The sequence below is a fragment of the Pristiophorus japonicus genome, chromosome 3 (genome assembly GCF_044704955.1).
Source record: "Pristiophorus japonicus isolate sPriJap1 chromosome 3, sPriJap1.hap1, whole genome shotgun sequence".
In the NCBI taxonomy this organism is placed as follows: Eukaryota; Metazoa; Chordata; class Chondrichthyes; family Pristiophoridae; genus Pristiophorus; species Pristiophorus japonicus.
Genome location: NC_091979.1, coordinates 319,008,048 through 319,032,593, shown reverse-complemented (window position 1 = coordinate 319,032,593; position 24,546 = coordinate 319,008,048). Strand labels below are relative to the sequence as shown.

Genomic DNA, 24,546 nt, shown 5'->3' with positions numbered 1-24,546 from the left:
GATAACACACCGAGTACTGTGTTTGATCAACTCACCATTGCAGGAAAAGTTGAAGAAGGAATTTGTCGAATTTTCCTGACAAACAGCATTATGAGGTAAATGTAAGTGTAGACTATTGAACAAGGAGCTTGTTTTCAGAAATACAGTAGTATTTGTTCCAAAGCAGTTGATATGCATCGAGCTGGATTATTTGTACACAGTTGTGGTAGCCAGAAGAAATGAGGGCAAAGGCAGATTTGTTTATAGTATTATATCATGTAAACTTTCAAATACAATTAAATTAATCTCCACTCAGGTTTTGCAGATAAAAATTAAACTTCAATTCTATACAGTCATAATATTGCTTCACATATTCTGACAGTGTCTCAGGCAGATATTATGGACCACGATTATCTCGAGGTATTTACTGATGTAAAACGATGAGTCTCAGCACATCCTGAAGAACAGACAAACACTCGGGATGGTAATTGCCACATTCACTGACACAACTCCCTTTCTCTTACAGGACAAGGTGGTTCATAACTGTAGGCCACAGGGGCTACACGCAGTGAGGCAGGTGGGCCTGCATAACCTTACCCTAATGGAGGAGATGGTGCTGGAGATCATTGACACGCCCATCGCTGAGCCCGTGCTGAGTGGCGGGCTAAAACACTGCAAGATGATGATCTCTTCACGCCTCTTCTCACATCCCACTTCCCCCCCGTCAACCCACAATCTCTTCTGCTTTACAAGCTGCAGGTGTGTGAGCATGCACCTCTTGCTTTCCCCGCTCTCCTCACCACAACCCAACCCTTCGGTCTTGTTCATTTCAGAGAGTCAAGAACTCCAACTTGGCCAAACAGTGGTGGAGGAGCAGGAACTGCAAGAGGCAGAAAGCAGTAATGGGGAAGACACAGCAATGTCAAGGAGCATGGAAGTGTGGAGGAGTCTAGCACCAACCTTGCACATGGCTTTGCGCAGAGCTGGGAGCCCATCCTTTGCAGCGTGGGAGTGGTGGACAAATCGATTCGCACATTTGTGGACCTAACCATGGTGCAGCGTCTGATGGCCGGTGTCTCAGCTTCCATTGCAGCACAAGCAGCAGCACCCAATGTCTGAGTGCTGCAATGGTTAAGCTCAGACTGAAGTCATGCAAGGTCAGCTTGTTGCCACAAAAGCATAGACTGTTGCCACAAAAGCATAGACTGCTGCCATCTCTGCGGTTACCAATGTTCCAAGGGGCTCGCAGGGTGTCACAGCAGTCCAGAAATCTGTCCTCCAACAGATTACTGGGATTGCTGAAGGTGCCGTCCCAGGGGAGTGGATGTGGCTCCATGGAGCATGAACCTGCTGTCCTCTCTCAGGTGGACAGCATTCATCCTCCCACCCCGACCACTCCATCAGTGCCATTGATTTAGCCTGTCAGCCAGCCAGCTTGGACTGTTGCTGCCCATGCCGAGGTGGGGCAGTCCAAAGCTGGGCCTTCTAGGTGCACAGTTCCTCGAGGTTGTCATGCAAGGCCATCTGCAGGCTCCCCACTGAATGTCAGCAGCCTTCCACCAGCCATGCTGCAGCCACTGGGTTAGCACTGTGTGGGAGCAGTGGGCAGGCAAAGGCACACGGAAGATCGGCACTAAGGGACTGCACAAGGGTAATTAGTTAGCTTTGGAATGTAACATTGGATGGTTTGATTAAAAACCTTTGTTAAGGAATGTTTGTTTTGTGGTGGCTTTTATCATCACATTATGGCCAAGACGATGATGTGATTGTTAGTGTCAGAGAGAGGTAAGCTGTGGGACTATTGCTAATGGGGAATTGGGGTCGAATGAGTCGATCACAGAGAGCCCGACCAGAAAGGGGCTGTGTTGGCTGTCTCCTCCCTTCCTCTTCCTCCTCCTCTTCCTGCTCCTTTTCCTCTTCCTCATCCTCCTTCTCTGCTCTTCACCATATACGCGGGGGTAAGGGCTGTGCCCTCATGATTGCGAGGTTGTGGAGCATGCAGCAGACCACGACAAATTTGAGACGTGCTCTGGCAAGTACTGCAAGGCCCCTCCAGAGCTGTACAGGTAGCGGAAGCGTTGTTTAAGCATGCCAATGGTCTGCTGTTTCAGATTCCATGTGGCAGCATGGCTTTCATTATATTTATGCTGCCCACGTGTGGTTGGGTTTTGTACCGGAGTCATGAGCCACGTCATCACCAGATAGACCTGTTGCCCAGTAGCCTGAGAACAAATTCAATTGGGAAGGAAGTAAAGCTGAAATTTGAAAGCAAGAATGTAGAAAGTGAATTTGTAAGACAGAGGAAACAAGGGTTAGTAAGTAGTAATGAAGGAAGTCTTCCTGTACTAAATGGTATATACTTCAATGCAAGGAGTATAGCAAATAAGGCAGATAAGCTGAGAGCACATGCCGACACTTGGGAGTATGATATTATAGCCATTACATAGCTGAAAGAGGGACAGGTTTAGCAGCTAAATATTCCTGGTTGCAAGACAGAGAGCGGGGTAAAAAGGGAGGGGGTGTTTGCGGCATTGATTAAAGAAACTATTACAGCTGTGAAGAGGGATGATATGTTAGCGGAATCATCAAATGAGGCCATATGGGTCGAACTGAAAAATAAAAAAGGGGTGATCACACTGCTGGGCATGTATTAAAGGCCACCAAACAGTGGGAGAGAGATAGAGGAGCAAATATGGAGGCACATTTCTGTGAAGTCCAAAAACCATAGGGTAGTAATAGTAGGGGGTTTCAACTTTCCTAATATTGATTGGGACAGATATAGTGTGAAGGCTATAGAGTGAGTGGAATTCTTAAAATGCATTTGAGAACTTTTTAGTCAGTATGTAACAAGCCCAACACGAGAGAGGGCGGTTCTGGATTTAGTTTTGGGGAATGAAGCCGGGAAGGTGGGAGGGGTATCAGTGGGAGAGCTAGTGACCATAATTCAGTCAGATTCAAGGAACCGGTAGTTATGGATAAGGGCAAGGAGAGACCAGGAATAAAAGTCCTAAATTGCTAAGTTGAGAAGTGATTTGGCCACAGTGGACTGGAAACAGCTCATCATTATCATAGGCATTCCCTCGGAATCGAGGAAGACTTGCTTCCATTCTTAAAATGAGTCCTTAGGTGGCTGTACAGTCCAATATGAGAACCACAGTCCCTGTCACAGGTGGGACAGATGGTCGTTGAGGGAAAGGGTAGATGGGACTGGTTTGCTGCACGCTCTTTCCGCTGCCTGCGCTTGATTTCTGCATGGTCTCGGCGATGAGACTCGAGGTGTTCAGCGCCCTCCCGGATGCACTTTCTCTACTTAGGGCGGTCTTTGGCTAGGGACTCCCAGGTGTCAGTGAGGATGTTGCACTTTATCAGGGAGGCTTTGAGGGTGTCCTTGTAACGTTTCCTCTGCCCACCTTTGTCTCGTTTGCTGAGAAGGAGTTACAAGTAGAGCGCTTGCTTTGGGAGTCTCGTGTCTGGCATGCGAACAGTGTGGCCCGCCCAGCGGAGCTGATCGAGTGTGGTCAGTGCTTCAATGCTGGGGATGATGGCCTGGCCGAAGACGCGAATGTTGGTGCGTCTGTCCTCTCAGAGGATTTGTTGGATCTTGCGGAGACATCATTGGTGGTATTTCTCCAGTGACTTGAGGTGTCTACTGTACATGGTCCATGTTTCTGAGCCATTCAGGAGGGCGGGTATTACTACAGCCCTGTAGACCATGAGCTTGGTGGCAGATTTGAGGGCCTGGCTTGGTAAATCAGTGTCGGAACAGTGGGAGGCATTTAAGGAGGAGATCCAGAGGGCTCAGGCCAGACATGTGCCCTTAAATAAAAAGGATGGGAATAACAATTCTAGAGCCCCCTCGATGTCCAGGGACTTACAGTGGAGGATAAAGAAAAAAGGGAAGCGTATGTCACATACGGATGGCTATGTACTGTAGAATCTCTGGAGGAATATAGAAAGTTCAGAGGTAAAATTAAAAAGGATATTAGGAATGCAAAGAGAAAGCATGAAAAATTCTTGCCAAGTAAAATTAAGGAAACCCCAAAGATGTTCTATAAATATATTAAGATTAAGGGGATAACTTAAGAAAGAGTAGGGCCTATTAGAGACCAAGAGGGTAATCATTGTGTGGAGGCGGAAGATGTTGGGAAGGTTCTTAATGAATACTTTGTGTCTGTTTTCACAAAGGAAAGGAGCAATGCAGATACTGCTATCGAGGAGGAGTGTGAAATTCTGGATGAAATAAACATAGTGAGACAGGAGTTATTAAGGGGTTTAGCAGCTTTGAAAGTGAATAAGTCCCCAGGTCCGGATGAAATGCATCCCAGGCTGTTGAGCGAAGCAAAAGATTAAATAGCAGAGGCCTTGACCATCATTTTCCAGCCCTCTTTGGATTTAAGCATGGTGCCGGATGACTGGAGGACTGCTAATGTGGTACCCGTGTTTAAGAAGGGAGAAAGGGACAGCCCGAGTAATTACAGGCCTGTCAGCCTAACCTCAGTGGTGGGAAAATTATTGGAAAAATTCCAAAAGGACAGGATAAGTCTGCATTTAGAAAGGCAAGGATTCATCAGGGACAGTCAGCACAGATTTGCTAAATATCATGTTTGACTAACCTGATTGAATTTTCGAGCAGGTAACCAGAAGGGTTGACAAGGATAGTACATACGATGTAGTGTATATAACTTTAGCAAAGCTTTTGATAAGGTCCCACATGGCAGACTGGTCCCGAAGGTAAAAGCCCATGGGATCCAAGGCAAAGTGGCAAATTGGATCCAAAATTGGCTTAGAGGCAGGAAGCAAAGGGTAATGGTTGATGGATGTTTTTGTGACAGGAAGGATGTTTCCAGCGAGCGGGGTTCTGCAGGGCTCAGTACTGGGTCCCTTGCTTTTTGTGGCATGCATCAAAGATCTAGATTTCAATATAGGGAGTATGATTAAGAAGTATGCAGATGATACTAAAATTGGCTGTGTGGCTGATAATGAAGAGGAAAGACATGGACTGCAGGAGGATATCAATATACTGGTCAGGTGGGCAGAACGGTGGCAAATGGAATTTAATTCGGAGAAGTGTGAGGTAATGCATTTAGGGAGGGCTAACAAGGAAAGGGTATACACATTTAGCGGTAGGCCACTTAGAAGTGTAGATGAACAAAGGGACCTTGGAGTGCTTGTCCACAGATCCCTGAAAGTAGCAGACCAGATGGATAACGTGGTTAAGAAGGCATACGGAATGCTTGCCTTTAATGGTCGAGGCATAGAATACAAGAGCAGGGAGGTTATGCTTAAATTGTATAATACTCTGGTTAGGCCACAGTTGGAATACTGCATGCAGTTCTGGTCGCCATATTATAGGAAGGACGTGATTGCACTGGAGAGGGTGCAGAGAAGATTCATGAGGAAGCTGCCTGGAATGGAGAATCTTAGTTATGAGGATGGATTGGATAGGCTGTGTTTGTTCTCCTTGGAACAAGAAGGCTGAGAGGAGACCTCATTGAGGTGTATAACATTTTGAGGGGCCTGGATATAGTGGATAGCAAGGGCCTATTTCCTTTGGTGGAGGGGTCAATTATATGGGGGCATAATTTTAAAGTGTTTGGTGGAAGGTTTAGAGGTGATTTGAGGGGAAGCTTCTTCACGCAGAGGGTTGTTGGGGTCTGCCTGGAAGGGTGGTAGAGGCAGAAACCCTCACCAGATTTAAAAGGTGCTTGGATGGGCACTTAAAGTGCTGTAACCTGCAGTGTTCCGGACCTAGAGCTGGTAAGTGGGATTAGACTGGATAACTTCTTGTTAGCTGGTGCAGATACGATGGGAAGTAATGCAGGGAATCAAATATGGCCAGGGTGATCTCCTGGACTAGTTTTGATTGCCTGGATGGGTCAGTGAGGAATTTTCCCATGTTTTTTTCCCCAATGGGCCTGGGTTTTTATTTGGTTTTTGCCTCTCCCAGGAGATCGAATGGCTCCGCTTGCGGTGGAGTGTAGAAGGTTGCAGTGCAAGGGGTGTCGGGGTTGTGTGGAGCGGACTGATTGGGCTGGGTGCTTGTCAGCAAGAGATAATGAAATGTATTCTGCTCTATTTACATACAGAGCCTCGGTGACCTCTCTTATGTAACAGTGCCCGGCGAATTGCGAGATGTTGGAACTATCGCCTGCTCCAACCTGGAAGGAGCCCGACGTGTCAAAGTTCATGACCATGCTCACCTCGACAGCAATGCCAACCTCGCATTGTTAAGTTCCCGCATGCATACATCAGTCAAATTCCATGTACGTGCTCGAGTTTACACATGCACTGCTCAACATCCATGTGTTCACTTCATCAGATACACGTCCTCCTTTGACAGGCTCCACCAGGCTGTGTACTTGCATCTACAAATCGGCCCAATTTCTCCAGCATTCACACTTCCAATCTTACGATTTTCCCCTCATGTCTGCGACGGTTTTTTCAATTGTTCACATTTCAGCCAACATTTTCTTTCTCTTAGATCGGCGTATCTGGCCACTCCCGAGAAACCTTCTGGTGAGTTAAGAAAACCAGCGCACATTTACAAATCTGCGCTGAGAGAAGCCATTGTTTCTAAATCAAACACTTTGGAGGGAGTCATGAACACTGGCAAAATCAATAATAAAGTTCAACTTTTTTTTACCTGTCAACGTAGAAGTGTAAATTTGTTGGATTTCAGAAGTTCTCTCATTTTTTTACTCACTCACACGCCACCAGTGAACGTCTTAAAGCGGGGCTGGAGGGTCGTAGGTTTGGTCAGCAGAATCGGCCTCATACCCGGACACAGTCGCTCGGGGTTCAGCTACAAAACAAGCTGTGGGATGGGGGGGGGAGGGGGAGAGATAGAGAAGTAGTAAAGGCTGGTGGGGTGGGGGGGTGGGGGGGTGGGGAGAGAGGAGAGGAGAGGAGTGAGAGTGAGGTGCCGATCAGAAGAATTGGAGCCCGGGGAGGGAGATAGAGAAGTAGTAAAGGCTGGTGGGGGGGGTGGGGAGAGAAGAGAGGAGAGGAGAGGAGTGAGAGTGAGGTGCTGATCAGAAGACTTGGAGCCCGGGGAGGGAGATAGAGAAGTAGTAAAGGCTGGTGGGGGGGTGGGGAGAGAAGAGAGGAGAGGAGAGGAGTGAGAGTGAGGTGCCGATCAGAAGGCTTGGAGCCCGGGGAGGGAGATAGAGAAGTAGTAAAGGCTGGTGGCATGGGGTGGGGAGACAAGAGAGGAGAGGAGAGGAGAGGAGTGAGAGTGAGGTGCCGATCAGAAGACTTGGAGCCCGGGGAGGGAGATAGAGAAGTCACGACTCAAGGTGGCGGGGGAGGGGGAGAGAGGAGAAGTCACAAGACCTTTGGGTGTGGTCCATCCATACAGACCCGGAGAGATACAACTGCGAACATGTGCTGCCTGCTTTCCTGCCATTTTGAGCTGCTTTCAAAGGTTAAATTTAAGTCAGCAACTAATCCACATGGACATATTGACTGTTTTGAGCTGTTCCATAATGTTGCGTTGTGTTAATGGAACATGGTTCAGTTTTAATGTAAAATATATTTTATTCAAAAGTTTACAATAACTTAATTTTAATAAAATTATTCTTGTATCAGATTGTACTTTAATGTGACTCTTTAAGATCACTTAAAAACTTTAAGATCACTTATAAACTTGTAAATTTACATAACTTACAAAAAACTTTTAATTTGAGAACAGTTCCAACAGTAACAATAATAATAACAACAACAGCAGCAAAGAAAGGCTGCACCCATCCCTCATCCCCCTTATTCTCCGACCGCCCGCTGCACTTGGCCTTGGACATTCCACCACCCCTGCCCGCAGGCGGTGGCACAGTGTTTCTGGGATTGATACCAAGCTTATTCTTTCTCACATCTTGGGCACAGCGCACCTCCTGAGGGTGGGGGGCGTCAGCGTCAGGCGGAAAGTTGGAGGGCCCGGCTTTGGGCTCTTCAGAGACCGATGTGGGGATTGGAGTGGGAGTGACAGTTGAATCTGTCAATGGGCACGAGGTCCCTTATTACAGTAGCTAACTGCAACATGCCATCCCTCATACACCCTGACAGTGTCTCAACGGCCTGCAACATTCCCTCCCTCACGGCCAGTAATGTGGTTTGCACTACTTCGGACATTCCCTCCCTCATGGCCACTAGTCCCTCACTGATGGTCCCGGATATCATTCCCATTTCTCGTGAATGTTGTTACTTTTCCCGACAGTCCCACGACCTCATCACTCACCCCACTGATGGTCTCCAGGAGTGATCGGGTAAGGTCAATGCTCTCCGTACTCAATGACATCATCTGAACCACATCTGTTAGATCTTGCACCTCAGGAGAGCGCGGTTGAGCTCTCCTTCCCTTCTTCCCCACGGGTGTGGCTCGCACCCCAACACTGGGACCCGCAGCCTGGGAAGGTGGGGCCCTGGGTGTGCCTCGCTGCACCCCACCACTGGGACCCGCAGCCTGGGAAGGTGGGGCCCTGGGTGTGCCTCGCTGCACCCCACCACTGGGACCCGCAGCCTGGGAAGGTGGGGCCCTGGGTGTGTCTCACTGCACCCCACCACTGGGACCCGCAACCTGGGAAGGTGGGGCCCTGGGTGTGTCTCGCTGCACCCCAACACTGGGACCCGCAGCCTGGGAAGGTGGGGCCCTGGGTGTGCCTCGCTGCACTCCACCACTGGGACCCGCAACCTGGGAAGGTGGGGCCCTGGGTGTGTCTCGCTGCACCCCAACACTGGGACCTGCAGCCTGGGAAGGTGGGGCCCTGGGTGTGCCTCGCTGCACTCCACCACTGGGACCCGCAACCTGGGAAGGTGGGGCCCTGGGTGTGTCTCGCTGCACCCCAACACTGGGACCCGCAGCCTGGGAAGGTGGGGCCCTGGGTGTGTCTCGCTGCACCCCAACACTGGGACCCGCAACCTGGGAAGGTGGGGCCCTGGGTATGCCTCGGTGCACCCCAACACTGGGACCCGCAGCCTGGGAAGGTGTGAAACCATGGAATGTCCCACCAACACTCAAACCACTAGTCACGGAAGGGGCTGTCACCTCCATGAGCGGCACCTTCTCCAAAGTCAATACAACAGTGGGAGCTTCATCCAGCTCCATCCCCTCTTCCTCCCCCTCACCCCCATGTTCTTGGTTTGGAGGGTTGGATTGGAAGATGTTCTCCTCTTCAAGCTCGTCCGCGTCTGAATCTTCTTCTGCATCGTCAGGGTTGGCCTCAAGTTCTGCAAAATATAACAGAACAGTGAAATGGTTAGCAGCAGAGGAGGGGGCAGGGTGGGTGGCATGAGTAGGCTCACACCTCACAGGCCAGGCAGCAGGTTGATTTGAAGGGCCATGATGAATTTGCAGGACTTACCCTCTCCCTCGAGTGAGAGCCCAGATTGTGCAGTACTGATTGCTTTTCTCCAGGCAGGACCCATCAAAGCAGCGACCCTCTCTTCTTAGGGTGTCAGTGGGTGCAGATTTGCTGGGTCTCCTCCTGTTCGAGTTCTTTCCCTTTTATTATGTGCCACATTCCTCTGCAAAGATGAAAATGACTTTTGTAGAGAGGGTGTCTTTCTGCTGGGTGGGACATATACAGTTGGTCACATTTACAATTGCATTGAATAAATGAAAATATTACTTACACTAACTACTTGACCAAGGTCCTACCATTTCTTTTTACACGGCCTCCAGATCTCGTGGTGGTCACCATTGCTCAGTAATCTTCTGCAACTTGGTTCCAGCGTTTCTTCATTTCTTTATTGGAACTTTTATGTTTTATGTTTTATGGTGTCCAGCTCCTGCCATCAGTTCTCAATCACAGTCACTCGTGCCTTCACTTCTTCCTGTAAGAAATTCTTGGTCCTTGCACCGCGTTGCATCTTGTACTGCTGCAGCTGTGATTTTTCCAATGCTCTCACACAGCACTCCTTCTCACACACACAACTGGCTCTTTACAAATGGCCCATTGCTAAATCCGTGCTGTACTGAGCCTGCGCGTCCATTGGAACGACACCAAAAACGTAACTATTTTTTCCCACGCATGCGTAGAAGGTGTGGCTTCGTTTTTCGGCGCAGACAGCAGGCTCCGAGGTGATTGGACACGCTGCGTGGCGCCAAATTCGAATTATACATTGGGGAACGTTTGGCAAATTATTTCCGCCGCATTTCAGGCCTGGAAAAACGGGTGTAACTCTGGCAAAATGCCAGAAAACAGGCTTGGGGAAAATTGAGCCCTTTGTGTTGGAGACTCCACTCGGAAAGTCCAGACAAGCGAAAACATTTTTGAACTGGGAATTGTCTTAAATGTGAGTCATCATCTACATCATAGGCAGTCCCTCGGAATCGAGGAAGACTTGCTTCCACTCTTAGCATGAGTTCTTAGATGGCTGAACAGTCCAATACGAGAGCCACAGTCTCTGTCACAGGCGGGACTGACAGTGGTTGAGGGAAAGGGTGGGCAGGGAGCCTGGTTTGCCGTACACTCCTTCCGCTGTCCGCGCTTGATTTCTGCATACTCTCGGCGACGATACTCGAGGAGCTCAGCTCCCTCCCAAATGCACTTCCTCCACTTAGGGCGGTATATGGCCAGCGACTCCCAGGTGTCAGTGGGGATGTCGCACTTTATCAGGGAGGCTTTGAGGGTGGCCTTGTAACGTTTCATCTGTACAATAAACGGTTGATAAAGCTCGAGTAATGTGAGTACTTGAGCTTTATCTAACGTTCATTGTACATATTTTCAGATTTCTTGATATTTTTGTGAGAGGTTACATGACTCTTGGGCTGGTGTGCTGCTTTGCTCCAGATGACCCTCCTTGCTCATGCATTGCCATCCCCCAATCTCCTCTCTTATAGGGCCCAAGTTTCAGCCTCAGTTGCTCCTGATTTTTTGGAGCAACTGGTGTAGAACGGAGTATCTTAGAAATTCAAATTCTCTGCATTTAGTTTGCTCCAGTTCTAGTCAGTTAGAACAGTTTCACTTTGGAACAGAATTTATTTTTCAAAAGGGGGCGTGTCCGGCCACTTATGCCTGTTTTCAAAGTTTCGGCGTGAAAACTTACTCCAAACTAACTTAGAATGGAGTAAGTGAAGATTTTTGTACGCTCGAAAAAACCTTGTCTACACTTTAGAAAATCAGGCGTAGGTTACAAATCAGGCGTAGGGAATGGGGGGGGGAGGTTTAAAGAGAAGTTTACAAACATTAAACACTTCAGTTTTACAAATAAAGAGCCATCATCAATAATAAATGATAAAAACATCAATAAATCAACCAATAAATCAATCCAAAAAAATTAATAAGAAATAATTAAAAAAACAAATAACAATAAATAAAACATTTTCTACTTTCCGACTGCAGCACCGGGAGCCCTCCAACAGCGTGTTGGGATCCCCCCCCCCCCCAAGGGTATCTCTGTCAGTGTCTCTATCTCTCTGTCTGTCTGTCTGTCTGTGTGTCTCTCACTCTCTGTCTGTCAGTGTCTGTGTTTCTGACAGCGAGGGGAGGGGGAGGAGTGGGTAGAGGGAGAGAGGGGGGGGAGGGAGGCAGAGGGGTGGGAGGGAAGGGGGAGGGATGGGGAGACGGGGAGGGGGGTGAAGGGGGAGGGGGGAGAGAAGGGGGGAAGGAGAAGGGGAGGGGGAGAGGAGAAGGGGAAGGGGGGAAGGAGAAGGGGAGGGGGAGAGGAGAAGGGGAAGGGGGGAGGAGAAGGGGAAGGGGGGGAGCAGAAGTGGAAAGGGGAAGTGGGGGGAGGAGGAGGAGAAGGGGAAGCGGGGGGAGGAGGAGGATAAGGGGAAGGGGGGAGGAGGAGTAGAAGGGGAAGAGGGGGAGGAAGAGAAGGGGAAGGGGGAGAAGGAGAAGGGGAGGAGGAGAAGGGGAAGGGGGGAGGAGGAGAAGGGGAAGGGGGAGAGGAGAGGTGTGGGGGAAGGAGAAGGGGGGAAAGGAGAAGGGGGAAGGAGAAGGGGGGAAGGAGAAGGGGGGAAGGAGAAGGGGGGAGGAGGAGAAGGGGAAGGGGGAGGAGGAGAAGGGGAAGGGGGGAGAGGAGAGGTGTGGGGGAAGGAGAAGGGGGAAAGGAGAAGGGGGGGAAAGGAGGGGGGTAAAGCAGAGGGGGGGGAAAACGAGAGGGGGGGGAAAGGAGAGTGGGGGGGAAGGAGAAGGGGGAGGGAGGCTGAACCGGCCGGGCCCAAGACTTCGGGCAGAGCCTGTCCCCAGCACCAGATTTACAGGTAGGTGGCGTTGGATCGGGTCGGTCTGGGGTCTGGGGTCAGGAGCGCGGGTCAGGTCGGGGGGAGCGCGGGTCGGATCCGGTCCGGGGGCGGGTGGGGGGGAAACGGGAGTCGAGTCCAGTCGGGAGGAAGCAGGAGCTGGCCGTGGGAGGCAGCCTTATGCACGCAGCCCCAGTGAGGCCATTGGGCCAGGGCTAGGGTCTGCTTGCTTCGGGCCCCTCCCACACAGTTTTGGGCGCCTGGAGCTACTGCACATGCGCGCCCACTGTAGCGCGCATGTGCACAGGTCCCGGCACTGTTTTCAGCGCAGGGACCTAACTCCGCCCCCCACAACTTGTGCTGCGCCGCGCCCGGCTCCAGAGGACCTGCAGGGTGCCGGAGAATCTGTAAGTTTCTTTTAGGCGCACTTTGTGGCGCAAAAAACGGGCGTCCAGGTCGGGGCTGCTCCGCTCTACGCGCGGCCCGAAACTTGGGCCCCTACTGTTTAAATTCCTCTCCCTCGAATAATGAGTCTATTTTAGCCTAACTTCAAGTTTAATGCTACTTAAGAACATAAGAATTAGGAGCAGGAGTAGGCTATGTGGCCCCTCGATCCTGCTCTGCCATTCAATAAGATCATGGCTGATCTTCGAACTCAACTCCATTTTCCTGCCCGATCCCCATATCCCTAGAGTCCAAAACTCTATCTATCTCAGCCTTGAATATACTCAATAACCCAGCATCCACAGCCCTTTGGGGTAGAGAATTCCAAAGATTCACAACCCTCAAAGTGAAGAAATTCCTCCTCGACTCAGTCTTAAATGGCCGATCCCTTATCCTGAGATTATGCCTCCTAGTTTTAGACTCTCCAGCAGGCGAAACAACCTCTCAGCATCTACACTGTCAATCCCCTGCAGAATCTTATATGTTTCAATGAGATCTTGTATTTTCCCCGGGACATTCTTAAATCTGGTTTCCACCACTGCCCAATCCCCAACCATGCTTAAATCTGTATTTTCTGCCGTCAACTCCATGTGACTCTGTACTACTGATTTTTCAGCTTTATTTTGCTGCCTTGTGTTTCCTGGCCAGTAACAGGGTTTCCTCCATTTCTTTGCCGCTTCTGGATCTTAAAATGACCTCCAAATTCCCCACTGTTTTTATGCCCCGATCCATTCTGCACATCTCCGGACTCTTCATTCCCATGGAAATACCTCCAGCAGTGCGCCCTCTGATATTCTACCTTTCAAATGGCTTCTGGTTATTTACCAAGGCCAATCTATCCTGTCCTTGTTATATGACCACACCTATGTAGATCAGTGTCCCTGTTTCCATTCACGTACACAGTTTGGTCGCTCTGGGTATTCTGGACTGGAGCCCCTCACTTTTATTTCCTTTTTCTTTTTTCTTTGGTTGCATTTCCTGGCAACGAAATGAATTTCTCGCGCCTGCGCAGTTCCAGTTATTTTGCCGAGACGGCACCTTCAGCAACTTTTGTCTCTTCAGTGTCTTCGAAGCTGTGTGCGCATCCTGTGAAAACTGTTAGCGTTAGTGTTTTCTTAGAAGAATCACTCAACACTCAGGGTCGGTTCCAATTCTGAAGCAGCTTTTATTACGCTCAGCGGGAAGGAAAAACTCAGGACCGTATCCAGGTTTCTCTTCACAGAACAAAGAGTTACATGTACCTTTATATGTTTCACAACAGTTACAAAACAGTTTACTACAGTTACACAGCCCATCACGGCTGGACACAAGCCAATCACAACGATTATAGATTACATATAGGTTCTTTTAACCCAATAGAATTCTCCTAGTATCCAGGGAACCATTGTCAACTTGGGCTGATCGATGACTTTATATGTTCTCTCCCTAGTTCTTTCATCTGGGAGAAATAATTGGTTTGTAGCCTTGTTTACAGCAAATGGCTTCCCTCTTATCTTTCTTCCTGGGGAATTAATTGGTTTATGGCCTTGTTCACAGGAGATGGTTTCCTTCTTATCTCTGTCTTCCCAGGCATTCCTACAGTGGGCCTCACAGGGTTATTGCTCGGTCAGTGAACGTTCAACAGTTCACAGTTTGACTACCTGGTTTCCCATCATGCCTGGGCAGCCATTTTATGTGTGTGTCCATTTAAGCTTATGTGAGTTTTAAATATCCAGCAGGTGCCTAATGCCTAAGTCTATATATATCTTTCTACTCTCTACAACAATTCCCCCTTTCGGTAAAAGGACTAGTCCTAGTCCCCTTTTAACCGAAATACTGCCTTTATCTGATATTTGTGCACGGCCCGGTATTCCTTACCTCAACGTGCTGGCCAGTCACGCGGTTTCAGGAGTTCCGGTTGCTTAAATCAAATTAACAAAGGCTAGCTCCTCCCGTCCCCTTATCAAACAGACTTGTTTAATATCCAGGGAACGGTGATTAGTCCGTTTCCGCCATTTGTGGCGCCTGCATACCTGGCAGGCCATCACGCCCCATGTTATTGCTAAGATTAATTGTATACCGACCAGTGTGTGTGAAATAATTCGGATCCATGGGTGGATGTTCACATTTATTCCCCAGTCCCAGACCTTTCTCCACCAACTCTGACTTTGTAAGTCTACCTCGGTATCTTCTTCCAGTTCTTTGATTTTAGTTTGTAGCTGGTGATAGAGTTTTACGGATTGCCCCACTCTGAGCCTTAACTCCCGTAATACCTCGGTGAGATGTGGGATAGGGACCTGCTCTGGCTCGTCATAATCCTGCAAATGATCATGGAGCTGATCAGTTACTTCAATCACTTCGGACTTCCGGCGCCTAACTTGTGTGATATGCGCTTGCCCGATCGCGACAGGTCGTCGTGGTGTAAAGCAAAAGTTTGGCTGCGGTATAGGGCACTGCAGGTCATTATACTGGTATGAACGCTCTGTGGTAGAGACGCAGTATCTTCCCCTCCCTCGTAGCCTGTCCTCGCGAAGTGCATGTGTGCGGGCACTATTTCTAGTACACACCCGTTGGTTCGGTTAAACCCGCACTCGTCTAGTTCACCTCGGCCCACCGGGTGAGGGCATACTGTGATTTCCCCCCCTTTGCTTGCAATCTGCTAGGGAAATCCCAGTAAGTATGTTGTTTCGACGAACGGCAGAGGTGGTGGTCAGGTAGTAGCGTATGGAGACATTTTCCCGTATTACTCCGATATTCTCTAGTTGGTATAAGGGGAACGGCCCTGAGTCCGGCGTTGCTATAGGGATCAACAGGACTATCCCTATCCCGGTCGTCCTACCCATCTGGCAATCTGGAATTGCGGGGTATACTCGGGTCAGTCCCTTCAGAGTACAATTATCCAGTGTCCCCCTTTGGTTCGCCAACTGAGCTAAATGTGAACTGTCTATCCAATCGGGTACTTCCCCGCGTTGGATCTGGTCGAGGTTGTAGCGGATCTGTCCCACCATCCACAGACCATAAGCATGACAGAGTTGCCCCTGTCTTTGCTTTATTGTATCTTCTTGTTCTCTATCAATGAGGTGATTGATGGTTTTGGCGTGAGCTTCCAGGACTGAGATGCCATCCAACTGGATTTCGGCACCCTCCTTTCCTAGGTTGGCTTGGTCTTCCTGGTTTTGCTCCACCCTCTCCAATAACCCCTTCATCACCCCTTTAAGCTGTTCTACCCTCTCATTTAACCCTTGTATGTCTATCGAGTTCACTACGGAGGTTCCTGTATTGAAAACGGTAGCAACATCATTTACTATTTCCCTCTTCATCCTGGGGGCTAACCCCTGTCCCCGGAACCTACTGGCACCCATGGCATCGGCAGCCTGCTGCATTACAACTTTACTTAATACATTGTACATCTTCCTTGACTGTTCTGTACAGTATTCCAGCATCTGGATGCCTGAAATATTGATCAGAACAGGCACAATTTCATGTCTAACATTATCATACAACAGTTCCCCCTCGCTGTACATTACAATCCCATTCTCTGGTCCCTTCGTAGTTATGGGGCAAGGCAGTTCCTCGGGCAATGTAGTGATTCTTATGGGGCGCGGTGTTGGAGGGGGTGAGAAACATACATACAATGATATTGCAGCCGCCCCCGCCTCCTCGTAATACCCACACAGCCCCATTCCCTTCTTGCGGATGACTGATTGCTGGGATTGTCCCGGAGGCGCGCAAATTATGCCGAAAGTACATTCATCAGGCCCTTTGACATCCCTCCGTTTAATGCATCTGCTCCTTATACCCGTGGAGCACTGTACACATACTCTTATTCTTATTAGGATTCTTATTAGGATTCACTTGTAACCATGCATTAAAATAAGTCCTGTCCTTGCTCCAGTCCTTAGCTGCTGGGATGCACATTCCGTCCGTTAAATTAAACAACACTCCATAGTTCATGTAATTGTTTATTTCCAGCGTGCTCTGCTGTCCGTCGGTGTTGCCCAGGGTACGTGCATGTCGCAGGGCTATCCATATTACGAGTAGCGCCGTTCGTATTCCCATTCCGGTAAGTATTATCTGTAATTTTAAACAGACGGCCTGGTCGTCACCAGGGGTTACGTTTTTTTTGATCTACGAGTGTCCCTGTCACCCTGCAAAATCAGAAGCACAAGGTTATAATCGAACCATTTCGAGCTGAATCTGTAGGGCGTGCGCCCGTGTCTTTACCCACTTAAATATTACCCAAACTCCTATTATGACCAAGGCCAAAGCTATTCCTCCAAACATCGCTGTCTGCTTTACCGTTAGGTTGGGTTTGTGGACTACACCTACCCACCGTGGGGTACATTGGCTCTATTGCCAGAGGTGATGGTGCTATGGCTGCGCACTGCACTATCCGTCTAGACCCGTTATCTCTTCCAGCCTGTTTATCTTAGCTTTTAACTCTTCAATTTGTTTTATTGAGTATCTATTTCTTTATTGTATCAGGCAAGCATTATTACATAAGCTAGTTCTGTTTTTATTTTTTGTTTCCTCTGTTAGGTGAGTCTTTTTTTCTTCCTATTAAGAAATCCAAATTAATAATGTTCAGTATAACACGGCTGTCAATGGAAAGGGTTAACTCCTTTCCAGGTTTGTAAGAAGACCTGATGTCATTACGTGACTTCACGTAATCATCTGAAAAAAAAGTCTTTGTGCCTTCAAAACTGGCTTCGAAATTAGGAATCCGTTAAAAACAGCATAAATCATTAGAGTAAACTCCAATGTTTTCTTAACTTCTAATTCAAGTACTTGCCAAAGAATTTTTTTTTTTAATTGTTTTAAAACAAGACCACACATACAATAGCAATTTTGTTTACTGAAATTCAATTCTGTTTTTTTTTATTTCTCTCTTTCTCCTCGTTATCTTCAAAACCCTCCTGCTTGTTTAGACTGTTCGGGACATTTTTGATAAACACTGTCCATTTTGGAAATCTTTTCAAACTGCATTGAAACTTTTTCATAATTGAAAATTCGAATCCATGTAGAGTGTTTTTTACTTATTCCAATTTTTTTTTCCTCTTCTAATTAAACCAATATCTTTTTCACAGCAAACATCAACTAGTATTTAGTAAGTTATGTCTTTTTCCATTTAGTCCGTTACATCTTTTTTTCCTTTCTTCAAATTAGGTTTTGTATTTTACACGGAGGGTTCGTAACTCCATAAAGTTGTTAATTTAAAATCATTTGTTTACTTTCAAAGTGGCTTCTTTATCTTTTTCTTTTTCTCCATAACTGGAATGAAGTCCATCTTTGAGAGTTTGAGTGCTTTTTCGTTATCTCAAAATGCTCCAGTTTCAAAGTCGTTACTAAAGCTTGCTGTTTTTTTTTAACATTTTCCAAAAGTTCCTTTTACACCTTCGCAGATAGCTCGCCACTTGCCCAGGAGTTTGACCTGATCAGATTTAATTTAATCTTTTTCTTTTTTTTTTTTAAATCCACCTCAGTATTTCCTGTGCCTTCTCTGAATATCTCAAAATCCCAATTCAAACTTTGTAATTTCAATCTTTATTTAAAACTTTTTTTTTTAGAAGCTCTTTTTTTTTTAAAGCATTCTTTATCTCACTCCGAGACTAAATTTATGTCTTTCAGCCCAATCAATCATTGCATGTTTTCTTTCGGCAAGTAAGTGAGCATGTCAAATAAATATTTTGCTCAACAAACCTATTCTTTATTTGTTTATTTTCCTAGCTCCGTAACTTATCATCCGAATAAATCCACACCTACGTTTCTAATTTAAATGTCTTAAAACTTCCCACATACAGGACAACATTACAAAGGGTTTAAAAAAAGACTTTCACTCTGTTTCTAAAATAAACAGACACTTGCATTCCTCTTCCAACCAGGCTTTCGGAACATGAAAACATAAAAAAATTCATTCTGCAGTCAAAAATCACACAGACACTTCTCACTCAACGATCAGACATTTACAACAGTCTCTCTTCTTGTTTTGGCCGGCTCTATTTTTGGATCCATGACCTTTCAGGGAATTCGTAGTTTTATCTAAATAATTCCTCACATAACTAATTCCTGAGGATTCCACCCTGCTTTAATCATTTTTTTCAATTAGCTTCTTTTGTTTTTCCGCCAGGTGGCGGGTAAGCGACCCTTCTGGTCCCCACTCGAGTTTACTTGTTTTCATGGCCATTCCTGGGTAGGACTACTACCGTTAGGAATCTACTCTCAGAGGTCCGCTTTCTTTCTAGCGCGACTTGTAGTAAACTGTCTCTTGGCTACTGTCAGGTCACAAGTTCTGCTGTTGCACAAACTTATACAATTCTTAAAAACGCGTTTAAGCAATTCCCGCAGTGCTCTACGTATCCTTAACGACTACCTACCACCGCTCAGCCCGTTGGTCCGACCCTGTTCACAGGTTTGGATTCCGTTAGCCGCTGTGCACCGCTTGGTTCTATCCCGGGGTATTTCAAATTACACTACTGGGTCCGGAAGATGTCTCTCGGTATCACGATCCCACGGTCTAAGTGTGTTCCCTACGCCTACTTGGTTCCTGGCCGTCACGTGGGACAAAAGTCCTCTTAATTCACGCTCAGGCTAGGCGTTTGAGATATTAGACCGTCTCCTCATGTCGATCAACCAGCTTCCACCTTCCGCACCCTTTATACTTAAAAATTGTTTTTTATACTCACCCGGGTTTTTTCCCAAGGGCGTCCAGCGACTCCGGGAAATCCCGTCGACTACGCCATTGTTAGCGTTAGTGTTTTCTTAGAAGAATCACTCAACACTCAGGGTCGGTTCCAATTCTGAAGCAGCTTTTATTACGCTCAGCGGGAAGGAAAAACTCAGGACCGTATCCAGGTTTCTCTTCACAGAACAAAGAGTTACATGTACCTTTATATGTTTCACAACAGTTACAAAACAGTTTACTACAGTTACACAGCCCATCACGGCTGGACACAAGCCAATCACAACGATTATAGATTACATATAGGTTCTTTTAACCCAATAGAATTCTCCTAGTATCCAGGGAACCATTGTCAACTTGGGCTGATCGATGACTTTATATGTTCTCTCCCTAGTTCTTTCATCTGGGAGAAATAATTGGTTTGTAGCCTTGTTTACAGCAAATGGCTTCCCTCTTATCTTTCTTCCTGGGGAATTAATTGGTTTATGGCCTTGTTCACAGGAGATGGTTTCCTTCTTATCTCTGTCTTCCCAGGCATTCCTACAGTGGGCCTCACAGGGTTATTGCTCGGTCAGTGAACGTTCAACAGTTCACAGTTTGACTACCTGGTTTCCCATCATGCCTGGGCAGCCATTTTATGTGTGTGTCCATTTAAGCTTATGTGAGTTTTAAATATCCAGCAGGTGCCTAATGCCTAAGTCGATATATATCTTTCTACTCTCTACAACAAAAACCATAAGCAGCGTAAAGATGGCGGCGGTACGGAAGTTCTGGAAAGAGTAGCGGTGAAAAGCAGAGCGAGGCCGGCCTGCGACTGACACAACAGCAGGGCCTCCGATCCACCAGGATCAGTCAGTGGGATGCGAGGATGTGTTGTTGCATGGCCGGCTGACAGCTGGGTGTGGGTGTGGGAAGGATGAACCAGGAGGTGAGGAGGCTCTGTGTGGGGTGGGTGCTCTCCAGGGGCAGGAGGTGGAGGTATGTGAGGGGCCATCTGGGGGAATCTGGGGTGTGTCACTGTGTATTGGCACCCCCTCTCCCTGGAGGCAGGTGTTGGTATTGATGATCCAAGGTGACCCGGAACCAGAGCGAGCAGCCCCTCCCACAATGGCAAAGGGCAAAGGGCGTGGGGCGACGACGGACAGACCAGAGCCGTTCATGCATCACAACAATCACATCGGCAAGTCGATGCAATAGTGACCTAATCCACTCTCTCCACTGACAGCATCGGCAGGTCAGGGCGACAATGACCCATATCACCCTCTCCACTGACAGCATCGGCAGGTCAGGGCGACAGTGGCTCATATCACCCTCTCCACTGACAGCATCGGCAGGTCAGGGCGACAGTGGCTCATATCACCCTCTCCACTGACAGCATCGGCAGGTCAGGGCGACAGTGACCCATATCACCCTCTCCACTGACAGCATCGGCAGGTCAGGGCGACAGTGACCCATATCACCCTCTCCACTGACAGCATCGGCAGGTCAGGGCGACAGTGACCCATATCACCCTCTCCACTGACAGCATCGGCAGGTCAGGGCGACAGTGACCCATATCACCCTCTCCACTGACAGCAAAATTGACACCAAGCCAAAGAAGGAGACATTCGGACCGGTAACCTATCGGTGGTCAAAGTGGTAGGTTTTAAGGATTATCTTAAAGGAGGAGAGAGAGGTAGAGAGGTCTAGGGAGGGAATTTCTGACTACTCAGACTGAACACAGCAGCCATGGGCCAATGCCAGAAACACACAGGAAAGAGGATGTTTACCGCGTCTTATCTTACAAGTTGCAGCTTTCAGGTGACGTCATCAGGCATGCAGGCGTCCTTCCTTCAGTCTTATCATACAGATTGCAGCTTTCCTGGTTGCTGCTGTCTCTCTGCACCATCCCTGCTCTCTCTGTACCTTCCCCGCTGTCTCTCTGTACCTTCCCCCCTGTCTCTCTGTACCTTCCCCACTGTCTCTCTGCACCTTCCCCACTGTCTCTCAGCACCTTCCCCACTGTCTCTCTGCACCTTCCCCGCTGTCTCTCTGTACCTTCCCCACTGTCTCTCTGCACCTTCCCCGCTGTCTCTCTGCACCTTCCCCACTGTCTCTCTGCACCATCCCTGCTCTCTCTGTACCTTCCCCGCTGTCTCTCTGTACCTTCCCCCCTGTCTCTCTGCACCTTCCCCGCTGTCTCTCTGTACCTTCCCCCCTGTCTCTCTGCACCTTCCCCGCTGTCTCTCAGCACCTTCCCCCCTGTCTCTCAGCACCTTCCCCCCTGTCTCTCAGCACCTTCCCCACTGTCTCTCTGCACCTTCCCCGCTGTCTCTCTGTACCTTCCCCACTGTCTCTCAGCACCTTCCCCCCTGTCTCTCAGCACCTTCCCCCCTGTCTCTCAGCACCTTCCCCCCTGTCTCTCTGTACCTTCCCCACTGTCTCTCTGCACCTTCCCCACTGTCTCTCAGCACCTTCCCCCCTGTCTCTCAGCACCTTCCCCCCTGTCTCTCTGTACCTTCCCCACTGTCTCTCTGCACCTTCCCCACTGTCTCTCTGTACCTTCCCCGCTGTCTCTCTGTACCTTCCCCGCTGTCTCTCTGTACCTTCCCCGCTGTCTCTCTGTACCTTCCCCACTGTCTCTCTGCACCTTCCCCCCGTCTCTCAGCACCTTCCCCGCTGTCTCTCTGTACCTTCCCCGCTGTCTCTCTGTACCTTCCCCACTGTCTCTCTGCACCTTCCCCCCGTCTCTCAGCACCTTCCCCGCTGTCTCTCTGTACCTTCCCCGCTGTCTCTCTGTACCTTCCCCGCTGTCTCTCTGCACCTTCCCCCCTGTCTCTCTGTACCTTCCCCACTGTCTCTCTGTACCTTCCCCACTGTCTCTCTGCACCTTCCCCCCTGTCTCTCAGCACCTTCCCCACTGTCTCTCTGCACCTTCCCCACTGTCTCTCTGTACCTTCCCCACTGTCTCTCTGTACCTTCCCCCCTGTCTCTCAGCACCTTCCCCGCTGTCTCTCTGTACCTTCCCCACTGTCTCTCTGTACCTTCCCCCCTGTCTCTCTGTACCTTCCCCACTGTCTCTCTGCACCTTCCCCACTGTCTCTCTGTACCTTCCCCGCTGTCTCTCTGTACCTTCCCCGCTGTCTCTCTGTACATTCCGCGCTGTCTCTCTGTACCTTCCCCGCTGTCTCTCTGTACCTTCCCCGCTGTCTCTCTGTACCTTCCCCCCTGTCTCTCTGTACCTTCCCCCCTGTCTCTCAGCACCTTCCCCCCTGTCTCTCAGCACCTTCCCCGCTGTCTCTCTGTACCTTCCCCGCTGTCTCTCTGTACCTTCCCCGCTGTCTCTCAGCACCTTCCCCGCTGTCTCTCTGTACCTTCCCCACTGTCTCTCAGCACCTTCCCCGCTGTCTCTCTGTACCTTCCCCGCTGTCTCTCAGCACCTTCCCCCCTGTCTCTCAGCACCTTCCCCCCTGTCTCTCTGTACCTTCCCCGCTGTCTCTCTGTACCTTCCCCACTGTCTCTCAGCACCTTCCCCCCTGTCTCTCAGCACCTTCCCCGCTGTCTCTCTGTACCTTCCCCGCTGTCTCTCAGCACCTTCCCCCCTGTCTCTCTGTACCTTCCCCCCTGTCTCTCTGTACCTTCCCCGCTGTCTCTCTGTACCTTCCCCCCTGTCTCTCTGTACCTTCCCCGCTGTCTCTCTGTACCTTCCCCGCTGTCTCTCTGTACCTTCCCCCCTGTCTCTCTGTACCTTCCCCCCTGTCTCTCTGTACCTTCCCCCCTGTCTCTCTGTACCTTCCCCCCTGTCTCTCTGTACCTTCCCCCCTGTCTTTCAGCACCTTCCCCGCTGTCTCTCTGCACCTACCCCGCTGTCTCTCTGTACCTTCCCCCCTGTCTCTCTGCACCTTCCCCGCTGTCTCTCACTATCCTTCACTACTTTTCCTGTGGTGTTTCAAATGCTGTGCTTCATCCCACTGTACCAGTTGCCGTGACGATGGATTCCATTTCCTAATCGCCTGTTATGCGCATGTCTGTCTTCAGCATCTTCGAAAATCGTGGGATGCATCCGTGGCTTGGAAGACTCTGAAGAGGCTGAAGATCCCAGTTTTGACATTGACAACTATAATCTGTACATAAGGCTACTATAGATATAAAATTATATCTCTGACAATGAAAAAAATTATTAATTTTAAGTAAGGAGTTTTAGTGAGCCAGCAATTTTCATCTCGGTCCATAAAAGGCATTAAAATATCAGGACAGATGACCAAAAGCTTTAGCAAAGAGGTTGGTTTTATGAAGCTTCTTACAAAAGAAGAGGGAGAGAGGTAGTTAGGTGGAGAGGTTTAGGGAGGGAGTTGCAGAGCTTGGGGCCCAGGCAGTTGAAGACATGGTGACCGAGGTTGGAGCGGTTAAGATCGGGGAGGTGCAAGAGGCCAAAATTGGAAGTGCAGAGATCGCGAAGACTTGTAGGGCCTGTAGAAGCTACAGTGATAGGAAGGGACGTGGCCATGGAGGGATGTGAAAACAAGGTTAAGGGTTTTTAAATTGAGATGTTGTCAAACGGGAGCCAGTCAAGATCAGCGATCACACACAGCTTGTATCATCGCCCCACACACACACACAGCTTGTATCATCGCCCCACACACACACACAGCTTGTATCATCACCCCACACACACACACAGCTTGTATCATCGCCCCACACACACACACACAGCTTGTATCATCACCCCACACACACACAGCTTGTATCATCACCCCACACACACACACAGCTTGTATCATCGCCCCACACACACACACAGCTTGTATCATCGCCCCACACACACACACAGCTTGTATCATCACCCCACACACACACACAGCTTGTATCATCACCCCACACACACACACAGCTTGTATCATCGCCCCACACACACACACAGCTTGTATCATCGCCCCACACACACACACAGCTTGTATCATCGCCCCACACACACACACAGCTTGTATCATCGCCCCACACACACACAGCTTGTATCATCACCCCACACACACACACAGCTTGTATCATCGCCCCACACACACACACAGCTTGTATCATCACCCCACACACACACACAGCTTGTATCATCACCCCACACACACACACACAGCTTGTATCATCACCCCACACACACACACAGCTTGTATCATCGCCCCACACACACACACAGCTTGTATCATCACCACACACACACACACAGCTTGTATCATCACCCCACACACACACACAGCTTGTATCATCGCCCCACACACACACACAGCTTGTATCATCACCCCACACACACACA

General features: G+C 48.9%; 2 long non-coding RNA genes across 3 annotated transcripts; one reads left to right on the top strand and one right to left on the bottom strand.

Annotated features, from left to right (window-relative positions):
- Positions 1-8: 8 nt before the first annotated feature.
- Positions 9-6,436, top strand: LOC139259608 (uncharacterized). The gene is made up of 3 exons (XR_011592612.1): positions 9-95; positions 506-556; positions 6,066-6,436. It is a non-coding gene; the product is annotated as an uncharacterized lncRNA (long non-coding RNA).
- Positions 2,155-6,802, bottom strand: LOC139259609 (uncharacterized). 2 transcript variants are annotated; one of them, XR_011592614.1, is made up of 3 exons: positions 6,623-6,802; positions 6,180-6,492; positions 2,155-2,201 (listed from the first exon to the last, which is right to left on the bottom strand). It is a non-coding gene; the product is annotated as an uncharacterized lncRNA (long non-coding RNA). The 2 variants fall into 2 exon arrangements; XR_011592613.1 differs by lacking the exon at positions 2,155-2,201 and adding an exon at positions 4,814-4,888.
- Positions 6,803-24,546: the final 17,744 nt, after the last annotated feature.